Consider the following 20,779-nt stretch of genomic DNA (forward strand, 5'->3'; position numbering starts at 1 on the left):
AGCCTCCCATCCATTTCCCAGACCACCTGAACAAAATGGCTTACAATTATGGTCATGTATTGCACTCGGACCCAAAGTCTTTGCATCCAATTGCTTGGCTATTGGTGGGTTGAGCAATGCTGACGAAGACTGCTCCTGTGAGGTTCAAAAAATTCTCATACAGAGCAGAAAGCTGTCCACTACAAAGACGTAGTCCTTGAAATGAAAAAGATTCTTCATATGGGCAGTCTAACACCATCTAGACCCAGTAGAGGTTCAGACATAGGTGCTGGAACTAGGGGTGCCAGGGGTGCTGCTGCACCCCTTGGCTTGAAGTGGTTTCCATCATATACAGCAGAAACCAAAATGTGGCAGCAGAAAATTCCTCCAGACTGAGGCTTCAGTGACACAAACTGCCCAAGGCCTCTGCTCTGAAAGAGATGGAGCAGGCCAACACTGCCAACATATTGAAAGGAGATGGGACAAACAAATCCATGAGATTGAACCTACACACCTCCCAGGCAGCTTCCACCATGAAATTTCCTGCCAGTTTTGGCTGGAAATATAAACTGCTTCTCCGAATGGAACCTGGGGGGGTGGATTCAACCTTGAGGACATCTGCTTGTGTGAGTGTAAAAAAATATCCCTCTGCCCCCATAGGGGTAAACTGACTGACTAGTATGTTGGAAAATTTGAGTACTCTCTGACAGCATTACCCAATGCTGCATATATTTCCAGTAAAGTTGTGATTTTACTTGTATTTTGGTCATGTGCCAAGAATGATGGTATGTTTTATAGATACAGAAAATTATATTAATAAAAATAGAAATTATGGTGCGACTACGCACGAAAACAAACTTTCCTATGACACTGCTTGCTTAAAAACTAAACATTGTACAGTTAAAACCAAATTATGTGCTCAGCCTTTAAACTAAATCTAACCAATCACTGTTTTTGCTTACTTGTCCATTGTGAAAAATTAAATATTTGCTTTTGAAGCTAAGCTTCTGTCTGCTGAACATCATCTGCTAGCATTTCTCTCAGTAAATAAAAGTATTCCCAACCTCTGTTCACTAGCTAGGCTCTTCTGTGGTTACAAAATAGACATACTGCTTGCTATTATTTTTTGTGGGAGAAGTGGAGAATGTGGAGCTGGGACACATTTTACTTCCAATAATTGCCTTCAGCAGATTGGACCTAGGCCTGGCGCAGTAGTGCTCCCTGATGGGCACAATAGCAGACCCTATCCTTGGGAGTGCAAGGACTGCCCCCTCTTAACACTGTTTGGCATATAAACCACCCCAATGGAGGCAGGGGACTAAGTGGAGCTAGAGCTGGTCAGGTGGCAGCAGGCTGTCCCACCCAAAGGGTTGGTTCAGTGTGTGCTCTCCCTCTTTATGCCAAGCAGCTCAGATAGGAATTGTCTACTAAGCACAGTCCCTCCTGGAATGCCTCTTAGGCAGTATGGCTCTGTGCTTTTTCCAGTGCAGACCAATGACTAAATGCCACACTCTGACCTCAACTGAACAGCAGTCTGATCAGAATCACCTTTTTCCACATGGATATTTTGTTGTGCAGAAAGCAGAAATACAATGGGTCATAGAAAAAGAATAAAACTACTGGTGTGTGAAAGGATGTCTGGTGACAAAGCAGAGAAGGATGGTTCTGAAACAATTACGAAGGGACAGGTTTGTTACACTTTGATCTATCTTATGGTTCCTCTTTGCCATTAAAAAATTATAGCTGTCATTTGCTCATTTTTACTATTTAGTTTTATGGTCTTACTCGGTGAATTATTATTTGTCAGTGATATTTTAGTGAAATAACTATCTCAATTCCCATTAAAAATTATTAGATGGCATCTCTCTAGATTTTGAAATACTCAGCTGTGCAAACAGTTTCTTACCTCTTTATCAATCACCTTTAAAACTGTGAGGTCACCTCTCAGAAATCTTGTCTCCATTGAAAATAATCCTTTAAGTCATGCAGTTGCTCCTTATGTTCAAACAGGAGACATTTGATGCAACTCTTCTCAGCTTGAAAAGTTCCTCCTGTTTCTCCATTGTTTCTCCTACTGTTCTCACCAGTGTTCCTGTATCTTGGTGACCATCCCAACCAAGGAGGGTGACATTTGGCTTCTTCACTTCCTCACTGCTTCTCCATGTGTTGGCAATAGTGATCACTTGAGAACAGTCAGCCTGATCCTGTGAATCCTCAATACATGCAACTCCCATTGAAGTTATCGGCGTTCTGTAGGCACTTAAAGGATTGGGCCCTAACAAAAAGCATGTGTAATGCAAAGCAGAGGAATCTGAGTAGTTGTGTGGAGAATAGAATAGTAGTGGATGAAAAGTTACAGAATGGCAAATTAAAAGATCCTCTTACTGTTAGTTTTAGTATTTCATAGTATGGAGTCTAACCCATGACTTAGATTAGAATTTGTCAGCAGGACATTTGTGGTCTAGTTTTTAACTGCATTAGGAAGACTTAGTGTCTGAAAAACATTCCGAAGAATATTGCACAAGATGAAGGAAGAAGCACCAAATGGCTTAAAGGGTAAATCTGACTATCTGTTGTCTTTTGAAATGGAGGGCAGCAGCTGCACACTTCTGCTGAATCTTATGTAGTCTTTTAAACCTGTACAAAGTGGGTATAAAAATGCTACTAAATCAAAATGGGAGTGTTCTTGTACCCGCTTTGCCCATTTGTAGACATCTACATAGTTGCAAGGAAGTGAAGAATGAGGCTCATTATCTCTATTGTGTACCTTTTAAATTTGAAAGAGTAAAGTAAGTTGACCCGATCAATACTGTATCCCTCTGGTGATGGGAAGAGTATGTGCTGTGCCTATTCCTGCATTGGAAGTGTAGTGAATAAGAGGGAAAATGGAGCATTCTTTCTAGGCTCTGCACACAAAAACCTTAATAGAATGCTAGCTGATTATCACAGAATCTGATTATGATTCTAGTTCTGACACAGGTATCTAACTGTAGTAGATGATAACTGGCGTATTGATACGTAGTTCTTCCATAAAATGAGATGGCAAGGTTGTGACTTGGTATGTTCAAGGCCAACATATTTAGAATAAAATGGTCATTATAGTTCATGTGCACACACCTTTTCTCTGAGTTCATGCAAAATGCTGGCTTTGTCTCAAGTGGTCCCTTCTCATAGTTACTACATTAAGTCCTGTTCTAAAGGATAAAAACTAGGAAGTGAAGTATTTACTGAGGACAAAAATCTCCTAGAGATTAACAGTATCTTCTTATCCATCTTTTTTGCAACAGGTAAATTACATTGCAAGCACAGCTAGCGTTGCTTATCTAACAACTTGGAATTTACTCATATTCCTAATTGCTTTCAGAAGTTTAGCTGAATGGCGGTTAATAAAGGACTTGTGTTGATCTGTTTTGTACCTTTTGACATGTCAATCAATAATGATACAAAACTGTAAGATCAATTTCAAAACCTCTCAGCTTCCTCATGAAAAGGAACTTCATTGACTTCTCAGATAATTTTACTAGAAGGTTGGTTGGAGAGACCTTCATGATACAAGTATAATGTAATGCATTTATCAATGTCTTGCATTATGTTTTTAATCACATTTTGGAGCCTACCTAAGTTTCATCGGTGTGGGGTCCTAAGGAAGGTTTTCAAGAAATCATTTATAGATTTGTGAAATGATGAACTTGTGCAGATAGGCCAGAAACCAACAATGCTATGTACCTGTAACAGAAGATAGATGATTGATGAGGAAGGTAAAAGCTTGATTATTTTCATTTAACTAGTAAGTTGCTTGAAAGGACATATATTACACAATCGCTGTCATATGTATAGACTCGGGATTATAAAACCAGAAATTGATCACTGTGATCATCTTCTACTCTGACCTCCTGTATAACACAGTCCATAGAACTTCTCCAAAACATTTCCTGTTTGGACTAGAGCATATCTTGTAGAAAAACATCCAGTCTTGATTTACAAATTGCCAGTGATAGTGAATCCACCATGACCATTGATAAGTTGTTCCAATGATTAATTACCCTCACTGTTAAAAATGTGTGCCAGATTTCTAATCTGCATTTGTCTAGCTTCAGCTTCCAGCAATTATATCTACTTATACCTTATGTTATAGCTTTTTTTTTTAAAGAACGGTGTGAGAAACATGTTTGAGAGCCAGCTGGGATATACTGAAGATTATGGCATCTTTACCATAAATAACACTTGTTCACCAGTACCAGCTTCCTTTGGAAAGACTGTAATAGTTGCTTTAATGAATGGTAATTTATTTATTTGATTGATTTTTGACAGACTAGTCTAAAAGGATATAGGTAGTAATGCAGAGCATACTGAAATAAGCATATCCTAATTGCAGCTTGTTTAAACAGTGGTTACACAAACTGCTTTTAATGTATGTTTCTATGTCCAGTTAGTCCAGAAGTACTTTCCCTACTGTAATTTTAAATGTGTCAAGCTATGGCATTTCCACTGTTTCCTTAGGGAGACAACTCTACAGTTTAATAGATGCCATCCCTGGGAAGTTTTCCCTAATAGTAAGGGGTTTTTTTTGGTTTGGTTTGGTTTAATTTAATTTCAGCCCATTGTTCTTGGTGAGAAAAAACAACCTCCTCTTGAGCCATCCTAATTAATGTATCTCCCTCCTTGACGTTTAATACCTTTCAGATATTTTTAACTATGTCTGAGACAAAACTGCGTTCCACCACAATTTAGAAGGGGAGTTGCATGTTATCTGGTGTCAAACACAGGTACTTCCCTCTGTAGATATAGTTTGGTAGTTTGTTGAAAACAATGATATTATAAATTCAACTTATAATAACAAGAATACGCTCTGCCCTTGTTATGTGTTCTGATGAAGTTTCTGTTTGGCCTCTCCCTTCATTTATATATACATATTTGTATCATTTAGAGAGAGTTGTGGGTCATTTAATCTAGCTCTCATCTGCATGTCAATGAGGCTCAAAGTCTATGAAAAGAATTAGCTGGTTGAAAATGTTTATACAAGTTTCCTGCAAATGCAGTTGACGTGAAAATCATCCTGTCTGAAACAATTGTCTTTTGAGCTATGGTGCAGCAAAGTAAGTGTGTTAACATTACATCACTGCGGAATATTTCATATTATCAACTAACAGTCGTGTAGTTCAAAGTGAATACAAACATAAATTAATCAAATATAGCAAATCAAATATCTGTGTTCAAACAGATCAGCTGATCTTTTATTTATGTTGATACTTTCATTAAGATTTAGCATATGATGCATTAGCTTTTGCAGAGTACATGAACCATGTATGCTGTTTCAATTTTAAAATAACAAATATTTATTTCCATTCTCTTTGGTTTCTCCTTCAGGACTAATTAAAACAAACAAGTTTATTTTTCTAGGCATCATTGCAAAATGTGCAAATGCATGCATTCTGGTTTAATGGTTTGAGTACGATTTTTCTTTTGCTTAAATCTCTAAGGAAATACAAATGTGTTTCTGGAAATGGATTGTATTTATTACTATCAAATGCAGATTGGTACTTGACAAACTTTGTGGTCTGTCTTCAAAAGAATGTTACAATTCAGCTCACTCATTTGCCTAAACATTGACTGCTTTTTAAAAAAAATATTAGTAGTTCAAAAGTTTTCTGAGAGGGGGTATGTTACGTGTCATTCCATATTCTTTATGAAAATATGCTTATGATATGAATATGACATAACAGAGAGATACTTTATGCAAGATGGCTCATGTGAGATATCATTGGCAAGGTTATGATTTACTGAATGTGATTATCCTATTTGTATGCCTGTATCATTTCTGTATCTGAAATTAGGAATATTGACTATATATCTGTATTTCAACTATGCTGCTTTGGGTGACCCCCACTGCTAACACTTCAGGTACAACAGTGGAAAAGCCAGACGGGGCGGATGACCTATCAACAAGGAAATGGACTGTAAAAGAGCTTAGTCTTCCTGTGAATGTGTGGGTCAGCTTGGGAAGAATTGGCTACAAGGGCCCTACAGAGTCAGGTGGTCTTGTCACCTGATACTAAAACATTACCTGGAACTTCTTGTAACTTTCTGCTGTACGGAAAGGGCTGGGTCAAACTAGGAAACAAAGGACTCCTGCCTTATGCAGATCCTATTTAAGGGTGGGCAGTGAGGTAATCCTGGTCGTCAGTTCTCCCCTGCTACTCCACCCAAGATAACTGCTGGAAACGACTAAGACTGAACAGGAGGAAAGAACTGGGCCCAGGCTGGAAGTGCATCTGGCCTGTGAAGATTATTAGAACCATATTTAGGATGAGAACTCACATATAAGTAGTTTCTTTCATGTATTAAGCTTAGTTTGCGTACTCTGTTTTATTTTCTTAGTAATCTGCCTTGTTCTGTCTGCTACCTCCTTAACGCCTTAAAATACACCTGTTATTGTTAATAAATTTATTTCTGGTTTATAATACAACCCAGTTTATCTGATTTCTACTGGGGGGGGGGTGAGAAATTGTGCATACCCTCTTCCACATTGAGGGAAGAGGCAAATATATTATATCTTTGGGTCTGTACTCCAAGAGAGGTGGACAGCTGAGTGCTGGAGCAAGTCCCTTAAGCTGAGTCTTCCCATAACTGATCTGCAGCTGGGTGTGGCTCTGCCTGTGTGTGTGTTAGAGGAGGTTTTAAGAGCCTGGCTCAGCAAGACAGGTTAAAGGGGGCCCATGCTGGCAGAACAGGTAGACTCAGTGGTATCTCAGGTGACTTCCCAAGGGGTCCAACCTATTACGGTATAAAGGTGAATTTTTCTCTTTTTAAATATTTTAAATATGCAGTAAAAGCTTGTTCACAAAAGAGCGTACAAGAATAGTAATGAAAAGCAGGCAGAGAAGGCCTATGAAACACCAGCTAAAGGTCAGATAGTGTCTCCCTACTCATGCTGGGTAAAATCTCACCCCATTGAAGTCAATGGCAGAGCTCCTATGGATTTCTGCGGAGCCAGGATTTCACCCATTGAGTAATACTTTACTTCTAGAGTCAGGGTATATCTACACTTTAAAATGGTACAGTGGCGCAGCTGCAACACTTCAGTGTGGACACTACATACATTGGGTTTTCCCATTGGTGTAGGTTGTACAAAAGGCTGTAGCTAGTGCTGTCTACACTGGGGGTTAGGTTGGTATAACTACATCTCTCAGGTGTGAATTTTTCAGAGCCCTTGGAGACGTAGCTGTACCAATGTAAATTCCTAGTGTAGAACAGCCCTAAGTAAGTATGTAGAGTAACATACTACTCAGCATAAGTAACAGCATCAGGATCTTGCCCTTATGAGCATACTTTACACCCATTCCTTGCTTCTAGATATGCAAGTTTTATCCGGACTGAAAATTGTCTCTCACAGTAACCATTAAGACTAAGTCTACACTGCACACTACTGGCAGCAGCAGTAGCTACACACCTAAGTGAAAACTAGTCTGCCCACACTGTGATGTGCAGTTACATGCGGCAGCGAAAGGCTCAGGCGGGAGGAGGCAACAAGGAAAGACTCCAACAGTGGAGACCTGCTGGAGCCCTTCTCCATTGCTTCCCCTGCCAGAATCTTTCCCTGCTGCTGGATCCTTTCCCTGTGGTGGAGGAAGACTCTCTGGCAGGGAGACACTACACTGTAGAGTGGGGAGGCTCTGCTTGGAGATGGAGAGAGCCCTGAACAGAATGTACATACCATAAGGGTTCAGGCATGGCTTTACTCAGCTAAGCAGTGCCTCGCAGTCTACGCTGCTGTTTATGCCTGTGTTAGGGTTGTGGAGGATTTACCACGCAATGGGTGGGGTGGAAGCTTTGTATACCTGAGAAAGTCTTGAGGATTATGTGCGCGTATACTTTTCTTGACCTTCTTTGAGACCCCTTAGCGCAGCTTCTGTCTTTCTCCCCAGCAGCTGGATGGAACTCTTTGTAAACTTTTGCTGAAGGGGCCCACTGCTAGACAGCATAACACAATAAAGGCCTGCCTGTCTTTTTTTCCCCTCTGAAGTCATAGCTAAACTCCCATTAATTTCAATAGAAGCAGAATCAGGCCCAGAATTTTCCGTTCTCTCTTTCCAGGTATGGTGTTTCTGCAGGCTCTTGTGGCTATAATTCAGTTTTTTTAAGTTATATTTTTTAAATAGCATCTCTTAATTGTTTGAACATCAGTATGCTCTGTCCCATTCCTAGTCTCAGCCCTATCAGTAAGATTTGTATAATGATTGTAGTTGTGTGCTGATTAAAAGCAGTGTTTTCACTCTGACTTGCTTCAGAAGTAATATACTATTATAAATGGCTGCTGTGAACTTTTGAACTCAGGGAAACTTCTGAATAAATGTGATAAGGGATAAGGTAATCCTGGTCTCAGAATTCACTCCTCCAGTGAAGCCAATTACGTCATTTTCAACCCAGTTGTTCATTTTTCTTACAATACATTGTTCCTTCAAATTCACCTAAGGTCTTTAAAATACCCTTTTTTATTCTTTTGTATTTTGAAATTGACTGTGTAGATAATTCCCCTTGTACTATGTATTTTTATTGGCTTGCTTAAAAGGGAGAAAAAAAAGTAAATAAAACAAGCTAGTACTAGAGAGACGCTTAGTCAGTGAGAGAGAATCCAGACGTTGCACTTGACAAGTAATAGAAACAATGTTATTTAACATAATTTTTTTAAAAGAAAAAACCTTGTGAGATTCCCCAAACCCAGAAAGATGGGTTGAACAGTACACTAGAGATTGCATTGTAGTACTACGATCCCTCATTAGACTTATTACTTTCAAAATAGTGTCACAGTATGTCAGGTTGTCATTTTCTCTGAACGTGTGAAGCTGAAATGAAGTACTTTAGCTGCAAATCAACTGTCAATTTGAGTAACAGCTTCTGAGTTTTCATTCCCAGGCTGGTCTATTTAAATCTTTAATGATGAAACAGTCATTTTCCCTTAGAGTTATTGAGGACAATGTAAATATAAATAAGTGAGCTGTATTTTTTTCTGTGTAGTTTAATTCATCCCCACTGGGAAAATTAAACTGTAATACATATACATGGCATACAAATAGAGCTGCAAGCTATAAACTATTAATATTTTGTATTGTGATAGAACCCAGAGTCTTTAATCAGTACTGGGACCTCATTGTATTAAGCATTGTACCAATACTCTTTTGTGATTATATACTTTTTATGTGTTGCACCCAAAACTCCAAGAGGACTTCAGTATATGGCACTTAAAACTGTACTTGGACCTCCCACAAGTAAAGTTTTATACAGAGCCTCATCCAAAGCTTATTGGGAGTCTTACTATTGACTTCCCTGGGGTTTGGATTAGGACTCTGCAGCCCATGTTCCCCCTGTACTGTACTTTGCCCCCCCCCCCCCCCACACACACACTTTAGCAGTGCTCCTGGATATGTGCTTTCCTTCAGGCTCAAGCAGCCGGATGACTGAGATTGCCATTAAAGAGCCAAATTCATCCTTAGTGGTACTCTGCTGAAGCCAGTAGAGTTCCAGCAGGGATTAATTTGATCCATAGTCCCAGATAATTTCTGACTGCTGCCAGAATTTACTGAAAATCTGCCTTCCGGAACAGTTTTAATTGGGTGCTGGGGTTTAAAGTCCATTCAGAATACACTGCACAGAATAATTTTTACTGATACGTTGGTTTGAAACTGAAGAAGCTTGGTTATATTTTCTTAGCTCTTTGTAAGGGCAAGTTGACTTTACAAAATAAAGTTGACCTAAGTTAGGTAGTTATTGCAGTGGGTCATGTCCACTCTATGTCCCCTCTGTCGGTGGTATGCATTCTCACCAGGAGCACTTCCACCTACTTAACTGTGTGGCGCATTGTGGGGCACTTGCAGCTGGAGCACCCCCTGCCCTGGGGCTGACAGCTGAAGCTCTCCTCCCACCCCCACCCAGGGGTCAACGGCCCCAGCTCTCAGCCCCATGCGGGGCTCACAGATGCAGGCACCCAGTCACCCAGAGGCCGACAACCAACCGATGATGTAACTCAGTGTCATAAATATAAAGGGAAGGCTAACCACCTTCAAATCCCTCCTGGCCAGAGGAAAAACCCTTTCACCTGTAAAGGGTTAAGAAGCTAAGATAACCTCACTGGCACCTGACCAGAATGACCAGTGAGGAGACAAGATACTTTCAAAGCTGGAGCCGGGGGGGGGGGGGGAACAAAAGGTCTATCCGTCTGTGTGATGCTTTTGCTGGGACCAGAGCAGGAATGCAGGTCAGAACTCCTGTAAAGAGTTAGTAAGCAATCTAGTTAGATATGTGTTAGATTCTGTTTTGTTTAATGGCTGATCAAATAAGTTTTGCTGAATGGAATGTATATACCTGTTTTTGTGTCTTTTTGTAACTTAAGGTTTTGCCTAGTGGGATTCTCTATGTTTTGAATCTGACTACTCTGTAAGGTATTTCCCTTCCTGATTTTACAGAGGTTTTTCTTTTACTTTTTCTTTAATTAAAATTCTTCTTTTAAGAACCTGATTGCTTTTTCCTTGTTCTTAAGATCCAAGGGTTTGGGTCTGTGTTCACCTATGCAAATTGGTGAGGATTTTTATCACGCCTTCCCCAAGAAAGGGGGTGTAGTGCTTGGGGGGATGTTTTGGGGGGGAGACGTTTCCAAGTGGGCACTTCCCCTGTTGTTTGTGTAACACTTTGGTGGTGGCAGCTTTTAACCTAAGCTGGTAAGAATAAGCTTAGGGGGTCTTTCATGCAGGTCCCCACATCTGTACCCTAGAGTTCAGAGTGGGGAAAGAACCTTGACGTGGTGGCAGAGCCGTGGGATCAATTTGAGATTTTTTGGGGATTTATTTGAAATCATTTTGAGATTTTTTTTTTTTTTTTGAACCAGAAGCACAGAAGGATTTTAAAAGATTTTAAAGGGTTTTGTAAAAGGGGACAAAGCAGCAAACATAACAAAAGGGAGCTTGCTTTTGTGAGCTGGAGTTTCTCTACCTAAAGGCAGAGTAGTTAATCTGCTGCAGGGAAATTCACAAGTTCTTCACAGACCTGAAGAGGTTTGTTTTTTTTTTTAGCTAAGAGCAACTAGAGGGTTTTTCTGTCTATTTGCCTGGAGACAAAGGATTTTTCTGTAGGCTGACAATCACTATCAGAGAACCATAGGTATCAGGTTACAGCACAACCTATTTTTTTTGACAAGCCAAGTTTTTTTTTTTTTTTTGGTTGTTTTATTTCTAACTCTCGGGTGTAAAGTTAGTTAAAAACAGAGAGGCAAACATGACAGAGCCCAAGGCAGAAACAGTCAAAGAGGCTGCCCACAGGAGAGAACTGGAGGCAGCGAAAGAGGCAGAAAAAAACCAAGAGGCTGCCCACAGGAGAGCTATGGAGGTAAAGGAAAAAGAAATGGAGGCAAGGGGAAAAAAATGGAGGAGAAGGAAAAAGAGAGGAAGCATGAACTGGAGATGGAAAAGGCAAAGGCTGAGCGGAATCTACTGGATAACCCTAACCATCCTTTCCCAACAATCCACAAATGGGAGCGACTATGTCCACAGTATGATGAATCCCGTGATATTGCTGAATATTTTCTCACCTTTGAGAGACTGTGCACTCTCCATAAAATTCCTGAAGCTCACAAGATGACCACATTGGTCGCAAAATTGACTGGAAGAGCTCTGGACATATTCAATAAGATGCCAATTGATGAGGCTTCTGACTATAGTAAGTTCAAGGATTTTGTTTTAAAGCAATTTCAAATTACATCTGAAACATACAGAGTAAAATTTCGAACCCTTAAGAGCGGGCCTGGACTAAGTAATGTGGCTTATCTAAACCAGATGAAGGATCTGTTAGATAAATGGGTCCAAGGAAGGGGTGTCACTAGTTTTGACGGAATGTGTGATTTGATAGCTCAGGAGCAATTCCTGAATATGTCCAAGGAGGAAATAAAACAGTGTTTATGGGATAAGGAAATGGACTCAGCAGAAAGTCTTGCTTCTTATGCTGATCGATACGAGCAGTCCCAGACCGCCAGAGAGGCGGGCAAACCGGAACAAAATGGGTGGAGGGAGGAGAGAGGAACAACCCTGGTCGCAGTTGGAGCGGATATTAGAAGGGACACCCTCAGACCACACCCTACTACCGGGGACAACCCAAGACCCCAACTACACACCAAGGAATACTCCAGACACCTTATCATCCTGCCACACCGCTCTCCAGCAACCAACCTCGCCCCAGTGACCTGTCAGCTAGACGATGTTTTAAATGTAATGCCTAGAGGGATTCTGTATGTTTTGAATCTGACTACTCTGTAAGGTATTTCCCTTCCTGATTTTACAGAGGTTTTTCTTTTACTTTTTCTTTAATTAAAATTCTTCTTTTAAGAACCTGATTGCTTTTTTCATTGTTCTTAAGATCCAAGGGCTTGGGTCTGTGTTCACCTATGCAAATTGGTGAGGATTTTTATCAAGCCTTCCCCAGGAAAGGGGGTGTAGTGCTTGGGGGGATATTTTGGGGGGGAGACGTTTCCAAGTGGGCGCTTCCCCTGTTGTTTGTGTAACACTTTGGTGGTGGCAGCTTTTAACCTAAGCTGGTAAGAATAAGCTTAGGGGGTCTTTCATGCAGGTCCCCACATCTGTACCCTAGAGTTCAGACTAGGGAAGGAACCTCGACACTCAGTGTCTACAGAGACACTGCGTCGCCATAGCTACATCAACCTAAGTGTTACACCTTTTGTGGAGGTTGTGTTATTGGGTCGGAATAGTGGGTGACTTACATCAGCGGGAGCAATGTTGTAATGTTAACGTTTACAGAGTTAGATCAACGTAAGCTGCCTTACATCAGCTTAACTCTGTAGTGTAGACCAGGCCTCACTGTTAGTCATGGGATAAGGTTGTATGACACTCATCAGGTTTTAAGCATTGCTTTCTAACACGCATTCATTTGTACTGTATACCCAATATAAAGATCGTAAAATCTTCCACTATGTCTGTGAAGCTTATTTATCTTAGAACTGCTGTACATATCTAATGCTCAAGAGAGGGCAATAAGTTTATTTTTGATCTCAGACCTATAATTTATGTAAAGTAACAGTCTCTAATTAAAAACCAGCTGGCATGGCATTCTAGATTAAAGCCTAAATCTTTAATATTAGCTTTTGCACATGTGCATTTCAGAAAACCTAGCCTTTTGTCAACCAAAAGTATTGAGAAAGTTTGAGTTTTTATTTGACTGAAAGTTTAAGTAAATCCCCAGATACTCTAGCACTGTAGTTTTGAGATGTGGAAAATTATTTACTGTTTATCCTTCAGCTGCATTTCTTAAAATCATAACCCGAATGTATGTTAAAGTGATGGCAAACCTCTTTTTAATTGTTGTTCTTGTATCCATGAATAAATCTGTTAGCCATGATTATCAGTGATTTGTTGGTTTGTTTTGTCTTCAACAAAGGACATTTCCCTCCCCCTTTTTCACCCCCTCCACTGCTCTTGGTTTTAGTCCTTCACTCAGAGCAGGGTTAGAGACCATTCTAGGCTGAGGAAGGCTGGATGAGAATCTTTTCTGAAGCAGCTCATTTCATTTATACGTTTGGCTCAAGGGAGCACCTTTGCTCCAAAGTTTTTGCAGTTTGCCCAGAGTAGGGAGCAAGAAACTGAACGATGTATCTGCTCCTCTTTTCTTTCTGCCTTCCCTCCCACTCCTCTTTTTCTTCACTCTGTCAACGACTCTCTCTCACCCACACTGACACACAGAATGCGTAAAGAAGAGTAAGATGCATGAAGTGATAGGTCACACTAGACCGGGTCCTCTCAGAGGTCCAGAGTTCCCAGCCACTTCCAGCTTTTGAGGCCCCTAGCCATAATAAAAATAAAAAATGACACATGAAAACAAAATAAGGCACCAAAAAAAGAGTGAGACATAATTTGAATATTTTTTTATTTAACAAATGCTTTTCTAGCCTTTATCTGTGCAAATGCACTAATTATTGAGGGAAAAATCTAGCTTTTGTGCAATGTCACAGTTGATATTAAGCATGGCGAGCCCATTCAAACGCTCTTGTCCCATAGTTGAACGATGATAATTCTTTACCTGCTTCAACACGTTGAAGGTTCATTCATCTGAAGTCACTGATGCAGGCAAACTGACAAAAATACGCAATGCAATTGTAATATTAGGAAACACCCCAGAAAGACCAAGTTTGAGTATTTCTTGAAGCAATTCCTTAAATTTGCAGCTCTAAGCTAAGAGGGTGTGTCACATTTTGGTCCGATAGGGATGTGCATAAAAACAAGTTGCAAAACTTATCAAATGCCAAAAAATTAACAAGTGTCTAAATTTGAGGCCCCCTTTGAGCTTGAGGCCCAGGCCAAATGGCTCTCCTGGCCCTTCTGATTGGTCCTGCACTAGACATATCTGTGATTGGGACTTTCTGCCCCCTTGGAGTTTTGCTGTTGAAAGATACCTATTTTTGCCATCCTTTTGCCATTTCTGATATATCAAAAAGGTAAACTGAAAGAATTATTTTATGCTTTTTTTACTTGGCATTATTATAATAATGTGTTTCTTCAAGACAATATTACTTAGCACCACTTCTGTTTTACTTTTTAAAAAAATCTTTTCCCTCTTAACTTCTTGTCCCCCCTTGCCTCTCCACCCCCCCCCGAAGAATTTTTAAAAATGACTTGTTCAAGGATAACTTAGATGTCAAATTTGTTTTTCCAGCAAGAAAATATAGGTGTCTCAAGGGTTTTTTTAGCCACGTTACTATAACTGCACTTTTCCCAAAGAACAGAAAATGGCAGATACCAGGTTAAGGAGAGCCAGAAGAGAAATATAACAAACTAGAGGCCACATCATCCATTTCTTCTGCTTTTTGGTGGTGTTTAAAAGGAAATTGAAGCAGGATTCCAGTTTTCAGCTTCTGCCTCAGGAAACATGCAGTAGTTAGTCAGTGCACCCAAGATTTTTAAGTAATAGTTGTTTCTCCAGGAAGTAATAAATAATTAAATTTCACTGTATTTGTGGTTGGTAAAAGCTACCAGATAAGATTTCCCCCATTGCCTTTTTTCATTTTACCATTTTATTATTTATTTCTCTCTGTCTCTGTCCTTAGTCTGTTTTTTTTTTATTTTGTGTGTGTAGGCAACAAGGTTTAAGTTCTGATAAATCAATTTTATTTGGGGGAAGGGTAGCAAAGAACAACCTAATATTTTGGGGAGACACCAAAGAATGTTTCTCAGACCTGAACAGGAAGGGGAAGGGGGGTGATTTTTAGCAAAACTGCATAACCCCTAAATTATTTGATATTTAGCATTCATTACAATGCAGTGTATGTGAGAGATTATTATTTTATTTATTATGTATTTTACAAGTATCATATTTCCATCTTCTTTAGTTAAATAATATCCTTGTGCTTTCTCACAGTAGTAGTGCCCATAAAATGATGATAACACCCATTGAGTACATACATACGGAGTGCTGTGGTTTGTGAGGTTTTTTTTTTTTTTTTTCAGTATTGCATTCTATCAACAGGCTGGATTATTTTATGTGTTCTTCTCAACTGTTGGAGTAATATGTATGTGAACCAACTCACCAGACAGATTAAATTTTTACAGGAATTCTTGAAGTCCAAAACCTTTCTAAGGAGCAAAATACATTTCAGAAGACTGACCAGTTAAAAAAACATGGAACTTTCTGCTGTCATATTGGAGATGATCACTTGCTTGCTCATTTGATTGCTATGACCTTGGTTGGAAACATTGTTAATCTGTTGTATCAGGAGGTGCATCGCTGGACATTAGTGAATGTCACTGTACTTATTTTCAGCATTGCATTTGTTCATCTTGCTAAGAAATTGGTGGTAAATGTTATGAAGATTGTTTACACCTCCTGTGGTATGTTGGATTCACCTGGCTGCAAAGTTCTCCTGTTCGCAGAAGCACTGACTATGACTCTTGCCATATGATTCACAGTATATATAGCATTGCTCTGTTGTGTTAAACTGTATCAGGTAATCTACCCCTGAGTGACACTCCAAGCATGGACCAGTACAAATGTTGTTGGTCATTGTTTTTGCTATTTGGGTTGCTGGTATTGCAGTTTGTTGCCCAGTTTTAGCACATAAGAAAAGAATGCATAGCTGACTGCAGGAAACAAAACTTATTAGAGTTCCAGTGATTTTCTTTATGCAGAATGTAAGGTTGAGTACAGAAATAAAAACTAGAGTTGTTTTTTTTTTCCCTATGGGAAAATATTTGTGATGCTTTTTGACTTTCTTCCCTTGATAGTTTTTAGTTGTGTTCTGTTTCAAATAGCCCTTCTGCTCTGAAACCATGAGAAGGCAACATATGGTGGTATTTGGATTGGGAATGATGCTGCAGAGACTAATTCCTCAGAGCACTTTAAAGTTATATCATTGATGTTTCTTGTTTCTGCACTCTGGATTTCTCACTTTATCCTTGTTTATTACCAAAAGGATCTAGACTCCTGTTGTTTTATGCCAATGATCCTCACAGTTCTGTCTTCAGGTTATTCATAACTCTATTGGTTCTTATCTTCTTAAATTGAATAATTACAATTGAGGGTAAAGCTGCTGTCTTTCTGTTGTCCAAATGAAAACAAATCAGTCTGCTGTACCGAAAACTGTTGTGGCTTTTCCATACACTTAATAACAGAAATCAGTTTATTTCTGAAGGCCAACAAAATTATCAAATAGTTTTCATCACTGGAAAATGCTTCTTTCCAATAAACTTTTTGGATACACTGCAATCCAAAGAGGGATGGATTTTAAAAGTCAAATAAAGAAAAACTGGAATAATGTTAATAATTGAAGCAAAACTCTGGTAAAACACACTTTTGGTAGTACATCTTGCTGCAGTATAAGGATATTGTAACTGTAGGCACTTGTTTATACCTGTTTGTGTGTACCCAATCTGTTATGTGACTCTTAAATTTTATATCTTGTAATTTATTTATTACATATTTAGTCATATGTTACTTCACCGGGGCAGGTCTGTGTCTGGTTCAGATGGGGCACAGTCTTCTAGGTAGTTGCAGATGGATTTGGGAATTTTTTGTCACCACTTCATTGCCAGATGGGTAGAGCCATTCCTTGGTAAACATATTTCAGAATTCATTGGTCTTCCATCCTAATATGTCCATACTAAGAAGGCCATCGAAATCTTAACAATGCTAATGGAGGTAATTGCTGAATTCGGCTTCAAATAGCCTAATTTCTGATCTTGTCCTGACTCTTAATATGGACCAACAGAAGAAGACAACAAGAATTAAAACGTCCCTCTTCCAGTTTAAGAGGGGCAGGAACTTCTGGAAGAGCCACCTTCCTTCAACCAAGAAGAGATCCAGTTCACAGTCCGTAAGCTGAAATCTCAGTTTGTGACATTTCACCTAAGTTGTTGAAGACCAGTGAGAATATTATTGTACCATGGCTGCATAGGCTCTTCCAGATCATCTGGCACACTTACATTATCCCCAATGACTGGTGTTACTTTGCATCTGTTCAAAAAGAATGATATGGCTGAGTGTAACAACTATAGAGGCATTATGCTGTTAGTGATCCCAGGGACAGTCTTCACTTCTGGTCTAGTGTCTCAAATCAGCGATCCACTTTGTGACAAAGACTGGGATACTTAATGTAGCTTTAGACCTGGTTTATTCCGTTGTTGACCAGATCTTTACCTTGAGACAGATTTTTGAGGAGATAGTGGTTCTCAAACTTTTGTACTGGTGACTCCTTTCACATAGCAAGCCTCTGAGTGCGACCCCTCCTTATAAATTAAAAACACTTTTTTTTATATATTTAACACCATTATAAATGCTGGAGGCAAAGTGGGGTTTGAGGTGGAGGCTGACAGCTCGCGACCCCCAGTTTGAGAACCCCTGAGATAGCTGAATTTAATAAGACATTCACAACACTTTGTATAGGTTTCTGTCAGGCCTTTTATTTAGTGCATTGAGTGAGTTTGTGGGATCTGATGAGGCAACCCAGCATCTCTGGGAAGATAATGTCATTGATAGAAAAGACCTATAATTGATTTAAACTCAATTTTCCATTCTATGTCAAATACACCACATTCTTTCCTATCTACATGGAGTTTGGCAATGCTGTGTTCTGTCATCATTGTTCAATACTGGCATTGATTGGTTGATGGATATTCACGAGGAGGCATTGTTCGGTGGCACTGAGCTCAACACCATTCTTCTTTGAGATTTTGAATATGCTGATGACATTGTCTTATTGGCTCAGTTTGGCTCTCAGCTGCTGTGATTCACCAATCTGTTCAGGCAAAAAGCAGTGCACTTTGGTCTCATTATCATATGGCTGAAACTAATCCCTGGCCATTACCATCAAGCAGCCACCAGCTCCAGATGATAACCAGCTCAATATGAATCTGCATGGACAGGACATTGAGTTGGTGGCAACTGTCAAATATTTAAGTAATGTCATAGACAGTACAGGAAAATGCTTGAAAGATGTGGACACTCGTACAGCAGAAGCTGCTGCCATAATTTGGGCCCTTCCGTAGCCTGTTTGGGGACTTCATGACATTGAGCCTGTTATGAAGCTGCATATCAATAGAACCACAGTTGTACTGACACAGTTGCATGGCAGAGAAATGTGGGTGTGGAGGAAGTGGACTGACGTTTTTGATGCTCATTTTTTTATAGTTACTAATGGTGTGTGTGTCAATGGGATGAATGGGTGTAGATAAGTAATGTAAAGTGGGCCACCCCTACTTCATGTAACATTCCCTCTTCTCTCAGCCTCCCCCACTAATAGTTGTTTTAGCTCTAACACACACTGCCTTTCACCCCTCATTATGGCCTATGTCCAGAGGTAACAGTTGGTGCAGAATAAAGGACAGTGCACTGTTGCACTGCCCTTGGAGCAGTCTGGGAGGCTGTGGCTCAGAGACTCATAATCTCCATCCCTCTTCCCCTCTTGTTTTGTGGAAGGAGTGAACTGCACTAGGTCTGCACTCAGAGATGTGTATGCTGTCAAATGTGCCATTATAACTGTGTCACTGGGCACATTGTGGGGGGCAGAGTCAAGGTTCTGCCATTTCCTGCCCCGTTCTGCCTACCACCAGTGTAGTGTGGTACATCGTAGTTCTGCAGAACCTGCTTCTGCACCTGCATAGCTTCCCATAATGCAGGTCATTGGCATAGGGATGCCTTGCAAAATTTGGCCACATTTAAGTTGGCACATTTAGTGAATGCCAAATTGATGTACAAAATGGAGCAGGAAATTTTTCTCATTTTATGCTTGCAAGAGTAGGTTGGTTGTTAATGATACAGTTTGACTAAAATATCTACAACTAAATATTTTTCCATGACTAAGCCATAATTTCCCTCCAAATGTACAATGTAACAGCCATAACAAATATACTGCAGTCTTATGTGCTCATTAATGAACAAACAGGTGGAAAACTCTGAAGACCTGATCACGTCACCCTTACTCACACTGACTGGTATCTTACTATGTGAGTGCACTTTGAGCATTAATTTGGTATTCATCAAGTGAACAAAATAAGTGCAATTATTCTGCCCAATAGTTTCCTATTATACACCACCTTCTGCTCCCTCATATAAAGAAGATATGGCTTGTTTTGTATTATTTTCCCATTTTACACCCATTTCCCTCCCATTGTCCCATCTATATGTAACCCGACCCACCAGCTAATTCACAAGTGAATTTATTCCAGAGTCTGTCACAGAAGTTGTCCCAATTTTGTATTTTGCTCCTTGAACACAAAGTTTTAGTTGAGGTAAAACCTGTTTTGCGTAAGTGGAGAAAACACATAAGATTTGTATGTTTTTAAACAGCTGTCTGTAGATTGCTGTGAAGGAGAAATATATTAATACCTTAAGTGTGTTTGAGGGGGAAAAAAAACACCACCTTTGAACTTCCATAGAAAACCTGATACTAAATGATCCTGTATTTGCAGTAATTTGATGAGAATCATACATTCAGCTTTTCAAGCTTAAAAACTTTTTATAACGTTTCAAGAGCAGCTGTTTTAAGATCAACTTTTAGTTTGTGGAGGTCAGTGTATAGGAGATTAACGACTACAATTTTGTATGCCAATGAATATAACACCTGCAGAATAGGGTTTTTTGGGTTTTTTTTAAACTTGTTAGAACATTGCTAACCAAATGTTATTGATGCATACAATGATTCTGTTTAGACCAGCACAGCTTAATTTCCATTATTTGTAAATATATTGTTTACCAATTGTCAGATTGATGAACTGGGGCTGGTATATTTTTTGCTTCAAGCTTTTCATTTGTCACACACAAGTGCTGGCAGAGTGAATTTGCTGCCGTAATAATGCTTAGCACTTAGTGCTTTACATCTTAATTGTTATTGTTAATGCATTATCATCTTTCTTTGTCAGCTAACTTAAATATCTTCCTTTTTTCAGCTTTGTACTTGTCTTTGGTCAGGATGTATGCCTTTGACAAGTTGGAAAATGATTTGGTTAGAATTAAGAAAATTATGAGTACTTTATAATCCTAACCCCTTTGGGATGTGTGATCTCTGATTCATGCAGATTTGCAGATCTTATGTTCTTTCTTTGCTCATGCAGAGTTTTTCTTAAGCTATTTTTTCCGCTGTGAGGAACTAGTAAAGAACCCCAAGGATTGGTGCCTATAGGTATAGTTCAGTTCTTGTCACGGTCACCATTTCAGGGAATGAGTATCACGATGGTACTCTGGGTGACAGAAAGGAAGTCATCCACCTCCTTGATATTGTCTTTTGCCTCTCCCACTGAGGATGTGGGTGCTCTGCACC

At 39.6% G+C, this 20,779-nt stretch overlaps 1 protein-coding gene and 1 pseudogene across 2 annotated transcripts in view; both read left to right on the forward strand.

Moving 5' to 3' along the window:
* Nucleotides 1-20,779, forward strand: part of SNCAIP (synuclein alpha interacting protein) — a 101,372-nt gene that overhangs the window by 22,843 nt on the left and 57,750 nt on the right. The window lies entirely within an intron of this gene.
* Nucleotides 1,614-16,501, forward strand: LOC141987953 (uncharacterized; annotated as a pseudogene).

Source organism: Natator depressus, chromosome 5 (genome assembly GCF_965152275.1).
Source record: "Natator depressus isolate rNatDep1 chromosome 5, rNatDep2.hap1, whole genome shotgun sequence".
Classification (NCBI taxonomy): domain Eukaryota; kingdom Metazoa; phylum Chordata; order Testudines; family Cheloniidae; genus Natator; species Natator depressus.